Source organism: Thunnus albacares, chromosome 24 (genome assembly GCF_914725855.1).
Source record: "Thunnus albacares chromosome 24, fThuAlb1.1, whole genome shotgun sequence".
Classification (NCBI taxonomy): Eukaryota; Metazoa; Chordata; class Actinopteri; order Scombriformes; family Scombridae; genus Thunnus; species Thunnus albacares.
In genome coordinates, this window is record NC_058129.1 from 9,580,804 (window position 1) to 9,599,297 (window position 18,494).

The 18,494-nt window shown below is 38.5% G+C and overlaps 2 long non-coding RNA genes across 5 annotated transcripts in view; both read left to right on the plus strand.

The window, feature by feature from the left end:
* LOC122976026 overlaps nt 1–18,494 on the plus strand; it is a 102,556-nt gene that overhangs the window by 74,647 nt on the left and 9,415 nt on the right. The window contains exons 3-4 of one of the 3 annotated variants that reach the window (XR_006400788.1): nt 15,757–15,900; nt 15,992–16,347. This is a non-coding gene — a long non-coding RNA (uncharacterized LOC122976026). Of the gene's footprint in view, nt 1–15,756; nt 16,348–16,488; nt 16,917–18,494 lie in introns of those variants that run through there. The other 2 variants (XR_006400790.1, XR_006400787.1) reach the window with 2 other exon arrangements.
* On the plus strand, nt 1,363–3,960 carry LOC122976027. Of its 2 annotated transcripts, XR_006400791.1 has the most exons (4): nt 1,363–1,941; nt 2,464–2,503; nt 2,641–2,697; nt 2,846–3,960. It is a non-coding gene; the product is annotated as an uncharacterized LOC122976027 (long non-coding RNA). The 2 variants fall into 2 exon arrangements; XR_006400792.1 differs by having other exon boundaries at nt 2,600–3,960.

The window sequence follows — 18,494 nt, forward strand, 5'->3', positions numbered from 1 at the left end:
GTCTTAATAATGCTTCTGTTATTTGTTTGACTGACAACTGTTGCTGGTGAAATAAAGAGCAGAAATGTGTACAAGCTAAACTGTGTGTGTCTATTCAGATCCCTCCCTTCTCTTTTTAAGACCAACACACACACACACACACACACACACACATCCACATTAGCAGTGGCTCAGCTTGTCAATATCACTATCGGCCCATTCATTCATCCAACTCCACCTGGGAAAGAGATGGACACGCGTGTTTACTCTAGATTCTATTCCCCCAGGCAAACACACACACACACACACACACACACACCACTATTATACTTGTCTCCTGGCTGCAATGAGGCAACCTTGAGAAAGCAGGCGAAGCTGAACAAATAGTGGCATCCACACACACATGCGCGCACACATACACATGTATGTAAATACACACACGCGCAGAACACCAGCACCTAAACAAACAGGCGCAGCGATGGTAGCAGCACAAGCCAAGCAGCTCTCATTACCAGCCAGCACAATAAGCTGATGTCCAGACACACACACACACACACACACACACACACACACAGAAAAGCTACACGGTCAATACCCAGCGAGAGTTTCATTCCACAATGAACTGGAGGGACAGGCGAACGAGCTATTCAGCGCGGTGTCTGGAAATACACGCACACACATCCAGAGTCTAAAAACATCATGTACTTTAACCTTAGTTTAATTCCCTTTTTCTAAGCTAAAATTCATACAAGTTTTTAATATTTTTAAACATCGTACAGGCTCACTGAAGATAGAAATGTCCATATTTAACCAGGCAAGACGAGACATTAGGAGAGGAGGGCGGTAAGTGATAAAATGGGAGGCTGGTGGACAGCTCTGGATGCCGTTTGTTTACTACAACCAGAGCAGCATCAGCAGTTTCCTATTGGTGCCTATTGTTGGGCTGACAGATAAAGCACGAGAGAGAGAGAGAGAGACAGAGCAACTAGTCAGCATAGAAAGCAACAGAAAGAAGGAAAAGCCTGGCAGTGTAACTCCATGTGTCAGGAAAAAAAAAACCCCAAACTATAAATATCTCCATTTATATGGCATTTTAAATCTATGCAAAGTTATTTTTTATGATTTCCTTCCACTTTTAGAGCTCAATGCATATTCCTGTGCTGCTCTTCCCAGAGGTCATCTGTCAATCAAATAACTTTAGTTTTAATATGATGTCTCCTGTGCTGATTATCTGTAGGTGGCGCTCTGTTTAGTCTATGCTGGACAAAATAGTAGAAACACCTCTCAGTATGCGCCAATACAGTTCAACAGCACCACAAAATGACCATAAAATACACCAAAACCTCTCTAAAACAGATTAAATTAAACTGAAACACTGTTGTTTTATACTGCATTAGTTTTATCAAAGTGTACCTAATAAACTGGCAAGTGAGTGTACTCACCATATTCTCATAATAGTAAATACTTTCAGTTATTTTGCACATTATTTAATTTATATGTTTTACTTTTCCTTCTATTGTATCTTCTTAATTTGAATGATTTGTTCTCTTCCCCCTCTCTGCTACAATTTCCTCACAGTGATCATTAAAGGGCCTTGTTATCTTGTGTACACATGTACACACTTCACACGTGTGCACACATACGCGCACACTCCCAGCTAATGACAAGCCCTCCAGCTGACCCGCTGACCCTCATCAGAGCGACAAAGAGACAGATAGTAGCGGCAGGACAATAAGATGGAGAGGTTGCTCAGGGTGACGAGATAAAAGCAGTGACACGGCAGCGATGGAGGGATCAAGAGCATGACAGGAGGACAACGGGAGGAGTGAAGGGGTGGGAGGGAGTGATGGCACTGAACTCAGTCTGGTGTGACTCTATCCAGGTTGAAAGTGAAACGCTAAGGAGACGTTTGTTTCCTTTTTGGACCAACCACAAATAACAAAACTTTAACAAGGACGTGAGGTCAGTGCTTGAGGTACTACCCAAACAACCCGCTGTCAGCCAGCCTTCAACTTCTTCCATTTAGTCATTTTCTTCCACACACACACACTTCATGTTAGAGAGTAATCAGAACCTACAGAAGACACTAATAAAGAGCTGACAGTCTTTCCTGTAACACCAGCCATTCACTAGGTGAGAAAGTAGATGCTAAATTATGAATTATTGGTTCCAGTGGGTCATGTCCATTAAGATGCAGATTCTGTAATTTCAACAAAATGCTTTTGGCTCCAGAAAAACACACTATATTGAATTTAAACAATTACAATTACCTCATTAAGTCCTTAAAGATTTAAAAACTCTCAACTTGTAACCCAAGGTCTTCTAGCTATGGGCTCAGCAAGGTAAAGACAAAGGTGGAGAAGTGGCCGATCATCTCAGCACAGACAGGCTGTAAATAAGTTTGGCTAACTTGAGGGTTTGTTTACAACCTGTTTCATTGTCTCACTGCTCGTGTTTGCTGCCCTTTCTTACTTTTTTTATTAGCGATGCCACTGCTTTCCCAGATCTCTGCAATTACACCTTGGTGAGTACATTACATTTCCACTGATAGAAATGATGGCCAAAACTATGAAAACAATCATATCTGTCTTTTTCGAACTACACTACTGCACCTGAGAAGAAACTGCGTACGTATTTTTAACAACCAACCTCACTCTCCAGCTGTCTTTCATCCACAAGCAAACATCTGGCCTGATGCTCTCGAACCATCAAACAAAGGTGTGACAGTGTGCCCTGATGTTCATTAGCCTCGAAATGTCTAATTCTGCTCTTCAAGCATGTTTTTAGCAAGTAGCTTTTATCTGAAGACCACCATTTTGAGTTACTCTAACACATAATCTCTTCCTCTCCATCCCTTCCTACTGAGGTTGACTGTGGTGCATGCAGGGTGAAGACTGCAGAGCGTCAGCGCTCAGTCAGTCTAACTGGACAGATGATCAGGATAAGAGCAAGAAACATCATTCTGTCTGTCTTCAGCATGAAGAACATACATTATCATCTCATCATTGTGCTGTCAGCAGTCTATTCCATCTGGGCCTCTCACACACACACACACACACACACACACACCGTTCTATATAGTTGCTCATACTGTCACTCTGCACTGATAAAATGTCCATTACGCTTCTTTCAGTGTGACAGACAACATAAAGGTATTTTTAGGAGTCCTAGCACCGCTTTAGCATCCCTGCGTCGGCAGACAGATTACATATCTGAGCTGATCATTCATATTCTGATTAAACATGGACCCACTAAATGCTATTTCTGATCAAGTAGATGCACCACAGCAAAAAAATTCTTCCCTTCCATCAAAATAACACGTTGAATATTTTGTTATGTTTAAATTTGCTACTATTTCACGTTCAGTGAAGTTGGTATTTAGGAGCCACAATCACACATCTCAACTCAACTGAATATCAAGAACACGTCTTTAGTAAGCAGCATTTTCCTCTTTCATTCTTGTGAATAACTAAAGAGTACGTTTTTTGACGATTCATTTATTTATATTATTAATTTATTTTGCTGAAATTTACTGTAAAATACCTGATAAAGACAAGATTACCACAAGATATTTGAAAACATTAAAAGCAACTGCAACAAATGTAACTGTCTGTTGTCACATACTGTGTGGAGTTTACGATGGAAAAGAGGTCTTAACATGTTGTTGTTATAGCTGAAGTAGTCAATTAATTGATTAATTGATAAAAAGACAGAGATAGACATTAATCTGGAAGTATTTTGATAATCAGTTAATCTATTCAGTCATTTTTCAAGCAAAAATGACAAATATTTGCTTGTTACAGCTTTTCAAAAGTCAGGATTATATACTTTACTTTATACAGTATGATTATAAATTGAATATCTTTGAGTTGTTGATCAGATACAACAAGCAGTCTGAATATGTCACCTTGGGGTTTTTCTGTTTTCTGACTTTTATAGACAAAACAAGTAATCGATTAATGGAGAAAATAATCAGCAGATTCATTTTTTTGAAGATAATTGTTAATTGCAGCCCTAATTGTCTTCTATTTCAATTGATAAAATAAAAGTTTGATGTTTTATATTAAAGTTTATCATCATGTCTTTATGGGATTTATTGAGAAATATAGTAAGAAAAATAGAGAATATAACTAAAGCTTACGTGTTTGCGGGTGTCTAAAGTCTTCAGACAAACAAAACATGCAGAAATTTCAGCCTCAACCAAACACGACTTAGAGACGTTCTCATTCAAAGGATCTCTAGTTATTAGCTGCTGATTTAAGGTGCAGATGGAGGTATTGACACTTCACCTCATCCATGCTGCGTGCACACATTCAGCTGCAGGGTTTGATTGGAAACTTTCCTCACTGAGGGGGAACAGAATACTCCTATTGTGGCAGAGCGTACAGAAAGAGCGAGAGAAACAATAACTCTGACCTTGGTATTAACCATTATAGATTTGCTTTAGTACAGAATCTGTAGCTCAAGTGTTTATCTCATTGAAAGCTCAAAAGACACACATGTACACACACACACACACATACATACTGGGGATCAGCCTTGGGAAGGTTGAAGGAGATGGAAAAAACTTTTGGTAAAGGGAGGAATCAAAGCAAAGAATGACCACAGATGCATATAAATGCTTTTATATTAATGAGTTTGAGATAGTTATGATTTAGCTTCTTCAGCCAAAACTAGACCATTTTAATGTTAAAGTGAAGTTACTACTAGAACTTTTATAATACCAAAGTACACAATTTATGCAAGGCTAATATTTATCTTTAATGGCCTTGGGGCCTGGTTATGCCAGAAAATAACTAGTTCTTTCTAAAGCAGAGTGAAAAGCCAGTCGTCACATAAAGAAAGACGCTATAATCATTTAAATATGGAGATAACGGCGCATATTTTCAGACACTCATCGTCTTACGCTCGGATTTACACGCAAAAACGCCAGAAATAGCTGCGGAAAAAATTAAAACGGAGCACTAGAGAGTTCCCTGCGCAAAGTGGGTGTGAATGTCGGATCGTCGGTTTAGAAAAGTTACAGAAATTGTCTGAGAAATGTGTCAAAATTCGGACAAATCCTACACAGCAGTGTTGAAATGTACACATAGATCACACAACAGTGTCATGGATTTCTGACCTTTGGGATGCAGCAGATGTCGGAAGGTCAGCGTCAGGTCTTCTGTGCGTTCGTTGTCGTCTGCAGTGTAAGCTGTCATTTCATGTTTGTTCTGGAAAACAGGAATAGAAGCAAAAAAGATGGTTACTCACTCAGTGGTTTCTACAGCTGACCTCAGCATAAACAACAGCAAACCAAAGAAGTGGAACATCTGAACTTTTTTGGGTCTAAATACAGCTTCTGAGCAGCAAAAAGACAATAAAAGAAAGAGGAAAATGATAGAGGAGGAAGATAAACAAGCATGGGATCATCTATGTAAATGAATCATTGACCATCTATTCTGAAGAACAAGTATAGTTGTTGTTTCATGGAGCTTATAAACCAGCGAGGGATCAGATCACTCTGACTGGCACTGACTTCATGTTTAGTTTGATCAGCTACAGCAACTCCTTTCATCAACAAGGTAAAATGTTTAAAAATACCAGAGATGCTATGGTCTGCTTTTCACCTGCCATCATCTCTCAGCCTTCAACAGACAAAGAATTATTTGCTTAGATCCATGATTGCAAAAAAAAAAAAGGGAAAAGGTTTTAACTCTATCTCTTCTGTCTTTCCTACACAAAACTTTAGTAAAAGAAACTCTTAAGGTCAGATTGTGTGTCAGTATGAGTTTTTCTGTGCGTCCATGTGAAACAAACACTCGCCACCTTTAATTTAGACCTGAGTATCTTGTAGGGCAGACACTAACGATTATTCTCGTTATCGATTTATCGTTTTGTCTACGAAATATCTAAAAATAGTGAAAATGCACGTTATAACTTCCAAGGTTATGATGTTAAATGTCTTATTTTGTCCGCCAACAGTCTTAAACCCAAAGATATTCAGTTTACTATCATGTATGACAAAGAAGTGTTAAATTATCACATTTGAAAAGCAAGACATTTCTTCTCTGACCTTCAGACCTCTCAAACTGCTGCCTGAACAGGCTAAAATATCTTTTTTAAACTGTATTTGCTGAATTGATCACATTCAATCAAAAACATACAGTAAGTGAGAGTGAAAATGTCACTGCTGAATGAGATGTACTATTTCTCTAGTGCAGTAAAGGTCCAAAATGATGGATCTGACCTGAAACAAACCTGAACAAAATCTGCACCAACGCACATCTGCCAGGTTTTCCATTAGGAGGCATAAGGACATCTTTTGTAACATTGTGTAAAGCCGCATAGTGGACATGAATTGTCCAAAATTCCTTTAGATTCTGACATAATGGGGCCACAAAAAACATCATCCAAGCTCTGGGAGTCACAGTAGAAATATCATGGAAACCCAACTTTTAAACTTTTTCAAAATACCTATAATAGAGTTGGTCAAGTTGGAACTTTGACCTAACATCGGTGCTAGAAGAAAGGTCGAGGGGTCAAGGCTGTTGTTTGGTCTCTAAAATGTCAGAAAATGGTGAAAAATATCGATCACAGTTTCACAAACCCCAAGATCGACCTAAAATGTCTTGTTTTGTCCTGATCAACAGTCCACAACCCAAAGATATTCAGTTTACTGTCATAGAAGACCAGAAACCAGAACATATTCACATTAGAGAACCAGAGAAGTTGGACATTTTCTTAAAAAATGACTCAAAATGACGATTAATATGACATTAAGAATTAGCACAGCTGTTATCACTCTGTGTCTCAGTGGAGAGTTTCAGTGCCATGAGAAGAGGCTTTTCCACCATGACAGGAATAAACTGATTCACTTTTAAACCTGTTTTGTCACTGAACACCTCCCACAACATGTCTGACCTCCTGCCTCCTCCTCACCTCCTCTCTATCATTCATTCTAATATCTCACAGATGATTTCACTCATTAAACAGAAAAGTAAATCAATAGGATGTCGATGCCTGTCTGACAGTCCTCTTGTGGTGTGAGTTGGGCAGCAGGAAAAAAACTGATGGTATTAGTCAGCCAACAATCTCCTCTCTCACTCTCTCTCTGTCTCTCTCTCTCACACACACACACACACATAAAATCTCACAAGCGCTGTGTGGGAGCGACAAAGAGGCCGAGAGGAGTCGATGGTTATCAGCCGCTGTAGGAAATTAAAGGGATGGTCCAGTACTAATATGCAGATTTGCAGATTGGCGATACAGGTCTCGCTCACTGTCTGTCAAACATATGCCCACACACACACACACACACACACACACACACACACACCTAGAAGCAGGTACAAAGTGTGACTATAGTGTGTGTATCAGTGTGTAACAGCAGAGGGGATGAGCAGGTTGATTAATCTCTGTGACATGAATACCAAATCAGAGGCTAAAATATCTGTGTGTGTGTGTGTGTGTGTGTGTGAGAGAGAGACTGCAGATAGCGATGATTGAGGTTGTGATGATGATGATGGAAGGTGCATGTGAATGTATGTATAATACAAACATCACTTTGTCAGCAAAATATCAGATCAGGTTTCAGACTGAATACATCATCTGCTGTACGTTAAAAAAAGCTCTAACTGCTCCTATTTTGTTTTCAGCATTAAAGTTTGGAGTGAGGAGGGTTTAGATTTCATGAGACAAACATGAGAGACCCTCTGAACATTATATGATCCTAAGAGATAAAAATGGTGAAGGAATTTGGTGAACGGTGAAGTTTTATTACTCAAAGTATATCGTAAAGTAGTAAAGTAAAACTGGTAATAATACCACTGCAGTTACACAAGGATGCTGGGCCCAGACTGTTATGTAGTGTGAAGGAACAATCAGTTGCCTGGTTACAACATTAGTATTAATTTAGAGTCGTGTTTCCAATATTCACTCTACTTTTAGCTCTGGTTTGGTCTCCACCAGCTCCTGAGAAAAACATCTGACTCTTTAGCTGCTAGATGCTCAACTAAATTTACCATCCAGTCACTGGGGGGATCTGCAAAGACCATGATAGTTATCTGTGGGTTTGACTACACCTTTCACATTACGGAGAGTCGTTTTTTAAGATTGTTAATATACAGAATTGTTGTTCTAACTCTTTAAGCTTTCAGTCCTGGTTGATTTGGGGACACCTGTGGTTACTGGTGGTAACAGCAAGTGCATTTTAAAAGGGGACATATACACATTTCCAGGTCTATATTTAAATTCTGGGGCTCTACTGGAATATTTTTTCAGTTCAAAAAACAACTTATTTATCTTATACTGGCTCTTTATGCAGCCCCTCAGTTCAGCCTCTGTCTGAAACAGGCTGTTTTAACTCTTGTCTACTCTCTTCTGATTGGCCAGCTTCTGGAAACTGCCTCCCAACAGATTTCTGTCGGCTCAGGAGGCAACGTAAACAAACAGTAATAGTCGGATTTCACATCTTTTTCTTGTTCTTTACTCAAAATGTCAACTTCTCAAACACACTTTATACATATTCAAGCCAAAATCGGATCCAAAATATGTGAGAGGAAACATTTCAACATACATTTTGGAACTTTGAGCTTGTTTAACAGAGATATACAGCATTATAACAGCATATAAATCATCACAAAAAGCCTGTTATGTCCCATTTTATTAATACAAGCCCCAGAGTTTTGCTCCTTTTACAGCATGTTTAATTATTTAGCCCCAAAACTACCAAACTAGATGATGTACACTACATTTCTAAGGAAATGTGTAGCAACAAATCTAAATTATTTGGTCAGTGTGAAAAATTATTCAAATCTCTAAACGAACAAACTCCTGATAACACTGATCCTGAGTGTCTCTCTGTTGTTGGGAAACACACATTCTGGTGATTCTTTTCTTGATCTTTACTTTCATTTGTTTGTGTAGGCCAACACAAACACAGAATACCATGTGTGCCATCATGTGCACCACTTCTTCTAGCTAAGCCTCGCATTATACACACTCTGTGTGCAGCAAGAAAACACACTCCCACAGTGCAAGAGCTGACCAAATAAACTGAAAGAATCTCAGCTGTGAGGTTTAATGAATTTGTTGGCATTGTTAAAATGTTTGGCAATCACAGTCAAACATTTAAGTGGCATCCAGCCACCAACAACTGGAAACACTGAATCCAGGTAAACAGCTTGTTTATTTTTATTTATATAAAGTTCTACCTGATGTCTTCTCATAATGAGGTTAATAAAGACTAAATTATTATTATTTTTGTGTTCCCAAGGAATAATGTTGCAAGTTGAAAACAATTATTTCATTAGCTGCTAAGAGGCAGAAATAGCTTTAATACAGTGATTCTCAATCTCTGGGTCATGACTCCTCTAATTACCATGGGGCATAAAATAAGAAATTATGTTGGTTTGTTGGACTCTTCTCTCATCTTTACTTTTTTCTGTGGAAATACTGTGTAGCTTTACCTCCTCAGGCTTCCACAAATGACACAAATCTATCTGATAAGAGAAAATCACTCAGAGACGTGAACTTTTTGACAAAGGGTCACAAGTAAATATTGTTTTTTTTATATTCAGGGGTCACAAGCTGAAAAACTCAACATCTCGACATTATTTACATGATCTTTGAACGCCGGTACAAAAACTTTACTGACAGGAGAGAGCGTAAAAATGACACACAGTATGCAAGCCGCACTTAACAAAGACGTTTCAAATGTCAAACATAAGGAACACGGGCACAAAAAGAAAATGAAACCCCTACTTGACACGGCTTATCTTTACCATGCGTGTCTCCATATGTTTCTTTAAAACAACTACTCCAAAAGCAGGGAGAGTAAAGTAACATGAGCGACACATTTAGACAGAGAGAGAGAGAGAGAGACAAAGAGCGAGTGAAAGTGATTCAGAGGAGCGGCGATAAGGAGAGTTGAAAAGAAAAAGCGAGTCCGGGCCACGATGTTGTTATTACAGATTGATATACTCTTCAGGTCCCTTTTATTCAAACAGCTCACCTCTCAAAATCAGATGCTCAGAGCTCTTTTGATGACTACTTTGAGCTGAATGCGTGTTATTGCAGGTATTACATGAAATTGCCCGTGTTAGGTGAAGGGGATTATGGTGCTTTTGGGTCAATACTTTCCTCTGAGCTGTTTGGCTGCCTGAGCTGAGGAGCGATTAGGCCTTTGTCTGTCAATCTGACTTCATAGAGGCAGTTATCACACACACACGAGTAGATACACATAACCACCACCTACTGTCACACACACACACACACACACACACACTCACACTCGTGCAGAAAACTGCAGTGATTATGGCCTTAGGTGTATCAGGCCCATTCAGTGTGCTGTCAGAGCTGGTGGAGCTGCGGCCGTCCCACACACAGTCAATGGGGAGAATGTCTCGGTTTGTTGGCTGAAAGAAGGGCGACAGGTGAAAGAAGGAAAACGCAGAAGCTGAATCGAAATGATGACTGATCATATGTGCCTTTTTTTTTTTCCTCCCTCTTCATTTTATTTCATAGCCAAAATTTCAGCGTGAAAGGAACTAAAGGAAAAGAGAGCACATTTTCTACACAGGCAGACAGAAAATTAATTAAGCAACCGTTTTGATAATTGTCTTTTTTTTTTTTTTTAAAGCAAAAATGCTAAAAATTTGCTGGTTGTAGCCTCTTGAATGTGAGGATTTGAAGCTTTATCTGTGTCATAAATGATCATAAACTGAATATCTTTGGATTTGGGACTTAAATAAAACAAGATATTTTTAAGATGTCACCAAATGATGAATTCTAAAAATGATGAGCATTTTTCACTATTTGACAGCAAAAAATCTGACCTAGAATCTGTGAGATGCACCTTTTGATCTAATGGAGGTCAAAATTTAACTATTTTCTCACATTTTATAGACAAAATGATTAAAATGAATCATTGTAAAGCGCTATATCACTCCTAATGAGCAGGTTGACACCTTGCACGGCAGCCTCTACCATCAGTGTATGAATGTGTGTGTGTGTGTGTGTGTGAATGGGTGAATGTCAGCATGTGTTGTAGAACGCTTTGACTGGTCGGTAGACTAGAAAATCATGATATAAATGCAGTCCATAAATCGTGAGATTAATCAATACTAAAAACAATCGTTAGTTGTAGTCCTAGTTCTCACCAGCATGCTGGGCACCCGCTGCACCCTGATGGTAGACTCAGCCCTGGAAGCCATATTTATCCTCTTCAGAAAGGACATAAATAGACTAATTAGATAAATTAGATTATCTTTGCAGGAGGACGCAGGAGGGTTTATAGGAATAAATGATACCTGTATCTACCATGCTGTCTTTTATTTACAATCATTTTACACAATGTTATCAGAATTAATTACAAAATGAAATATTGCCCTTTTTAAAATACATTTTATTAATGTACTTTTTGCAAGTCTCTCTTGTATTAATTACGCTCGAGCCAGAGCAGGGTGATGTTTCGGGGGCCTCGTCAGGCTCACAGTAGGGGCTGAGCTGACTGGGTATGGTGATTTCCACTTTACTTTTGTGTGGGTTAATGAAAAAAAAAAAAAAAAAACCCTGAAAAACCCCTGAGCCTAATGGGATTTGGTGATAAGAAATTACCAGCGCCGGGTCCTTCTCTTTTGTCTCTAGCTGGGAGTTCAATGGCTGAGCCAATAAGAGGGAGCTCAGGGCCTCGGTTACCGTAGAGACGGGAGAACACAGGCCACGGCGTCGCCATGGTAAACAGGGGAGCTGTTTGTCAAAGTTCTTTTGACACACACACACACACACTGTACGTACACAAATGTAGTATGCACATGCACATTTTTCTCAGAAAACAATTACAATTTATACTGAATAGTTTTATTTTAGGACCAACACAAGCACTGTAGATAAAGAAAAAAAAAAAACTGTACGCTATAACAGCCAAGAATTCCCACAATGCTCCAGGGCAACAGTGACGCAAATTATATGTTGTGTGTAGAGCTCACACAATTATTGATTCATTTAAAGAAATAGAGAAATTAGGTTGTACCAAACTGTTCCTTTTTTTTTTTTGGTAATTCTTAACATATGTAACATGTTCAACACAAAGGTCTCTCCTTTAGTAGAAATAACTATTTGAGCCTTTTTAAGACAAGTAATTACAGCAAAAGCAACTAGCTACGCTGATCACACTTAATATGATCCTTATTGCACTGATGTGTATCCATATTTATATTATTACATACATATTTTAAACTAAAAACTAACCATGTTAATCTGTCCCAGGCAGGAGTTCCTCACAATGCTTCAGGCTATCAGAGAAGCAAATGATTTGATTCATTAGAAGAAAAAAGAGGCATGAGTTGGCATTTTTTGAGTATTTTCTCACATGTGAAATGTGTAGGTATTAACACATGTTCTTTCATTCGGGTGTTAAATGAGCATTTTTAAAAATAACACAGAAATGGCAGAAGAATTAAACTACATCAGCAGCTACACTGATGCTCTATTCATAGTTAGCTGCTTTACTGATCACATTTCAATCAAAGGATGATGCTAGATTTCACAAAAGATTGAGGATTAATAGTTTCAGGATTTGAAAAAAAAGGGGTTTCATACAGCTCTATTCATTATGTAGCTTTTATAGTTTACACTCATTTTCAGAAACCTGTATTCAAAGCCGTCAGAGCACTATGTTTTCATTTACACAGCAGATTTCATCGCTGTAGGACATTAGGCTCTGATTCCTGTTGTGGTTGCTGTCTGTGTTTTTCTTTTTTGCCTCGGAGGCCACAGAGCTGAGCTGAATAACACAATGACAACAATAGGAGAGAGAGCCAACGGGCGAGTGAGTAAGGAAAAGAGGAAGACGAGAGAGAGAGAGAGAGAGAGAAACACTCCTTGGCTTGCTTGCTCCTGCAGTGCGTCAGCTCTATGGCGGAGTGGAAAACAAGCAAATTACAGAGCACTGCCACAAAGACAGTGGCCTTGTCATCTCAACCTGCCAGTAAGGATTTCCTAAATTACCAGTAGTGCACTGGGAGGGCTGCCCTATAGCTTATCTGCCACTCCAGCAAAGAGACAGAGACAGTGCTCTTTCTGTGAAGGTTAGATCACTGCAGGACATGAAGCCAATATCAGGTTTTATTTGAAAAGCAGATAAAATCCAGTCAGGGTGGTTCACCTCCGACAAGATGGAGTCATCAGTATCAGAGCTGATCGATCAATCAATCAACAATGGAAAGTACATTTCCTCGACTACTGTACAGTACTTAAGTATTCTTTATATCATATCATGTCTTCATACTTTTATTCCACTACATTTTAGAGGGAAACATGCTACTTTTTACTCCACTGCTTGTATATCACAGTTATAGCAAGTAGTTACTTTGAGTGAAATTTGAAAAAAAAACAACTATAACAACTTTAAATATTTATACTGTAAATTAAACTGTCCAATAGTACATTAAGTAGTTATAATAATAAGCTCCATGCAAATGCTGCTTACGTGTAAATACATAACTGTAGTATACAATATTACTATTATTATTCGTTATTCTACTCTTACCAGTCATCTTAATGTAAAATTTCAAGACTATTTATTATTTATTTGATGTTATTATATGTTTTGTTTATGTGCTTTGTGTTTCTATCTTGTGTTATACTGCTACACAAGAAATTGCCCCTTAGGGACAAATAAAGTAATTGATTAATTGATTTTTATTTATCTATTTTGTAACCTTTTGGTCTTCTCCTCTGTGGCAGAGAGGTTTTGTTGTCCCACACCTCACCTAAACTGAACTGGTTTATCAGCTTCAATGTACAACAAGTGTGCAGTGTGTCGCCGTACAATATAGGTAAATATAAATATCAGAAGATACTAATGAAGTAACTTAGATCAGGGTCAGAGCTGGAAGGAGACAAAATGTTATATATTGAGCTTGTTCTCTCCTTTCTCAGTTTGATCTTCTTCATGATGACCAGCAGTCTGTTATATTACACTGTTACATTATATTATCACAGCCATAAACTGTTTAAGAAACCTTTCCAGCATATAATACTATATACAAATGTGCGTGTTTGTGCGCATGTATTTTCATATCCACCTTCCTTTATTAGTAATTGGCTTTTTTCTTCTATTTTCTCTTTCCTCCTCTTCCACAGACGTTCCCTTGGTTACACAACACACTTTCATACATGTACAGAAACTACTAAATACTCATACAAAATGTCAATATGTAGTTCCCCCATTAACACAACCAACTAAAAATCTCTTTAGGCTGTTTTTGTATTGTTGTATTATTATTGTATTGTAGTGTTTTTGTCTGTATGTGTCATATTTGTCACCTGTGTGCACCACATCTAATTGTACTAATAAAAAAGAGACAAGAAAAAAATAAACTTTTCCAGTATATTCAGGGAGTTTATAGCATGAAAACTGGCAGACTGTAAAATACTGAATTGTAGCAGAAGTATCAACTATTGGCTGCTTCAATCTACAGAAGGTGACACTGACTTTCTAAAGCCTTTATCCCTCATTAAATACTCTGTATTATGTGACACACTGTGAAGGAAAAACTAAATAATGGATTAAAAAAAAAAAAAAAAAAAATCACACAATGAATGTATATTACATTAGTGGAAAATGACTCCAGTTGTTCGCTGTGTCATTACGCTGTGACCTTTTGCTTAAAGAGTAAACAGCTGAGAACAGTGAGATGGACAAAAGGTTGAATTTATGTCTCTGAACAATAACTATTAAAAACTGAATATTGTTGCTTTTGCAGCATCAGAGCGTGAACGCTGGTAATTTCTCATTGTAGGAAAAATGACGAGACATGAATGGAACTTGTAAATGTAATGATCACACACACACACACACACACACACAGCCCTACAGTAATGACATTTAAATGGCTCATTTGAAGATAAAAGGCCTGCTGACATCAAATGGATCCTTGTTATCATAATAGCAAACTACTAACAAGAAATGAAGCTGCATAAAAAGACATGCCTCATATTTGTCTCCATGAACACAATAACTAAGCAAACAAATATTGTTAACAAACAGCGATCTAAACTGTCTATTCACAGGAGCACATTATGCGAATGTTTGCCAATTTACGCTTCACCAATAGCTGAAGGAAATTAGTGTGCATTACAAGCGGCTCTGCACAGATTTTCAATTAATTTCTTTAAACAAGCATGACAAAACATGCTGTTGGTATTATAAAGCTTGAATTCTGTCAGCAAACAAAATCCAGATCTGAAAAGGAGATTTACTGAGTGAAGCTTCATATTTTGTTAACAATGTGACCCAAATTCAACAAAACATCATGAATGGCTCTTTGCAACTACTTAATGAACACTTATGGGGGCCTTTATGGGAACTTCCACTCATATACTTTTCTCCACAACACTTTCAATCAATGGATCCTTTTTGGAATTAAATCACACATAATTATACAAAAGTAAAGGATGATACAGAAAGACTTATTTCCAAGATAGCAATGATGCAGGAGTCAAGGTGACATCATTTATACCAACAAACCTACACAATAAATACCTTTATTATTATCATCAGTAAAATCATTCCGAGTCAAACATAACAAAAAAAATGTGTAAAATGATAACTTGGATGATAATCTATACTAAATACTCATGGACTCTGTTGTATACATACTGTATTACAGCACTGAGTTGAAGTTGTGCGGCTCTATTCTTCAAGGGTAAACAATTGAGCTGTTGGGATGCTGTTTGGGTTCAGAGACAACACAACCCTGCCTGATTAACTTTTTTTGACTTTTGTTGCAGATTTGTTTCCGGCTGTCACACTCGAGGCTTCGGTCTTTCAATACAGAGCAGCCAAAGTTTGAACTCACGCTCTTGGAAGTTCAAACTCAGCAACTTAGGAGTCTTAACTTGCAAGAGAAAGAACAATGACAGTGACATCACCAGGTAATCACACTACAATGTGCAACAATACTACTCTACGGATCAGAGACATGGAGGACAACCAAGACCACAATGACGAAACATTCATCAACAGCTGCCTGGGGCGGATCTTGAACATCCACTGGCCAGATACCATCAGCAACAATGATCTCTGGCGGAGAACGGGCCAACAACCTGTGCAAGAGGAGATCAAGAAGAAGAAGATGGGGATGGATCGGCTACACACTCCAGAAACCCAATACCAGCACCACCAGGCAGGCCCTTAGATGGAACCCCCAAGGCACAAGAAAGAGAGGCTGGCCCAAGAACACCTGACGCAGGGACCTCGAGACGGACATCAAGCGGTGCGGGCTGACATTGAAACAGATGGAGAGGAAAGCCCAGGACAGAAGACTCTGGTGGACTGTGGTCAATGGCCAATACTCCATGAAAAAAGAGCGATAGGCATAAGTAAGTACATAATGTAATGTAATGTAATGGCCTGCCATTCACCCAATGACAACTAAGATGTACATGTGGGTATAGAAAATGGATAGATGGTAATATACTCTTTACTTCCTCTGTTTCATATTTATTATTTTTTTATTGAAGTGTGGCAAGACCTGTACATATGAGGAGCCAGAAATACAAAGAGCCAACACTACGTCAGTTCAACACTTGGGGGTTTGGCTCATCAAAACTGGTTCATGTGACCCTGAGTTTCTACAAATCTGCTCCGAAAGCATCATCAATCAAATGAGCGAAGCAAGAAATCTTGTGGTGATTTTGGCTCGTTCCTGGCTAAATGTGGACGTTTCAGAAATAGAGAAGTACACAAAAGAAGATTGAGAGAGGCCTTCAAAAAAACACCGAAGGAAGAGTGACAAAGAGGCAGTAGACATGTTTTGTATTGTCTTGTAATTTTGTTCATAAATACATGATTCATCATGACTGATAAACTGCTTCCATCAGATTTTGTCGGCATAAAAAAGTTTCCACACACACACAAAACTTTTCATTTTCTGCTCCTTCCCAGCTCCCCTTTCATCTTCCTCATCATCCTTTCCTTTTTTTCCCCTCATTCCCATCTCCTCCTCCTCCTCCTCGTCTACCTCATTTCTTTCTCTCCTTCCTCCTCCTCTCCTCCCCTCTCGGAGGGTCTCACTGTAATAGGCAGGTAATTTCCCCCTATTACAAGACAGTACATTAGTCTCTGCCTGCACTATTTACACAAGTTAGCAGTCCAACCAAGCCATTTACAGACGATCATTATAGCATGTGGTGTCCCAATACGCTTGGGAATTCCGAGATGAAATGATGGCTTGAATGCATTATCCCGTGTGTGTGTGTGTGTGTGTGTGTGTGTGTTTGAGTGAGAGAGAGAGAGAGAGAGAGAGATCAAGGCAAGATCTCACAAGAGATCCTTTTAAAAGCCCAGCTCGAGATATATGATACTATTAAGATTTTTTGAGTACCAATTACACCACCACTACCTTAAGTGGCATTTCAGCCATTCAATTTTGATACATTATGAAGATGGCTTCATATATTATACCGGGATCTGCTTTAAGATGCTCGGCAGCTGAAGGCGAGGCCTCAAAGTGCTACAGGCAATTTGACAAAATTATCAATCCCCCTGCATTTGGCTGCTGCCCCTTTTTCTGCGAGTGATATCATCTTAAATGAGTGCATTCCCCCTTCCCACCTGACACTATCTTAACACCATTTACTGGTAACAATATGGTATCCAGCGATCTAATATGATATGGGACGACATCTGGCTAACATCATGTCCCAAAGATGTGAAGCGCTGGTCTGGTACACATCAAGCCAAATCTGCCAATTCTCTCATTTTTCTGCTGCATATGTGCTCCGACTCTGACCCTCGAAGAAATAAAATAAAGCCTCTTGTCACCTAACTATGCTGACAAAAATCATGACTTTTGCAACCACTATAAGACGAGGAAACTTTCAACTTTTCACATTTCACCGTCTTCTCTGGCAGATGGAGTTTGCTCAGTTGTCATGGTAACAGTGTAGCTCAGTTGTTGGCGATGAAAGCTGAGTGAGAATGAAAAGATTAGAACCAAAACTGTTGTTTTCATGATCAAGAATGAACTTTTCTGCTGTTTAGCTTTTAACTCACATGTTGTGTGTTTGTTTCCTACAATTGTTACAAACAGTACAACAAATGTGCACATACTGTATATATTTTGAAGAAATGTTATTCCACATGGATTACTCAAAGTTCTTGCTCCCTGTGAACAAAGACAAACATAAGAAAACAGTCATGCTTCAGTTACTATCACTATTACTATCATCATGAAAAAAAAACATTGAACAATACATTTTTACGTAAATTTTGCATTGTTACGATGCTACAAACATAACAAGGGGCTATGTACTGGTAAGAAGATGAAATATAATCTAAGAAGGCCGCTTTTAGTTATAAATTCATAAATTTGAAGGCTTATCTAAAGCCAAAACAGTAGTTATAGCTTATCAAGGTGACTATCATTTTATCTTGTTGCGACAATCATGAGGTTCAAAATACCCTACAGTACCAGGAATGTGTTAACAGCTGTTCTGAATTGCATAAATATATGTGAAAAAGGGTG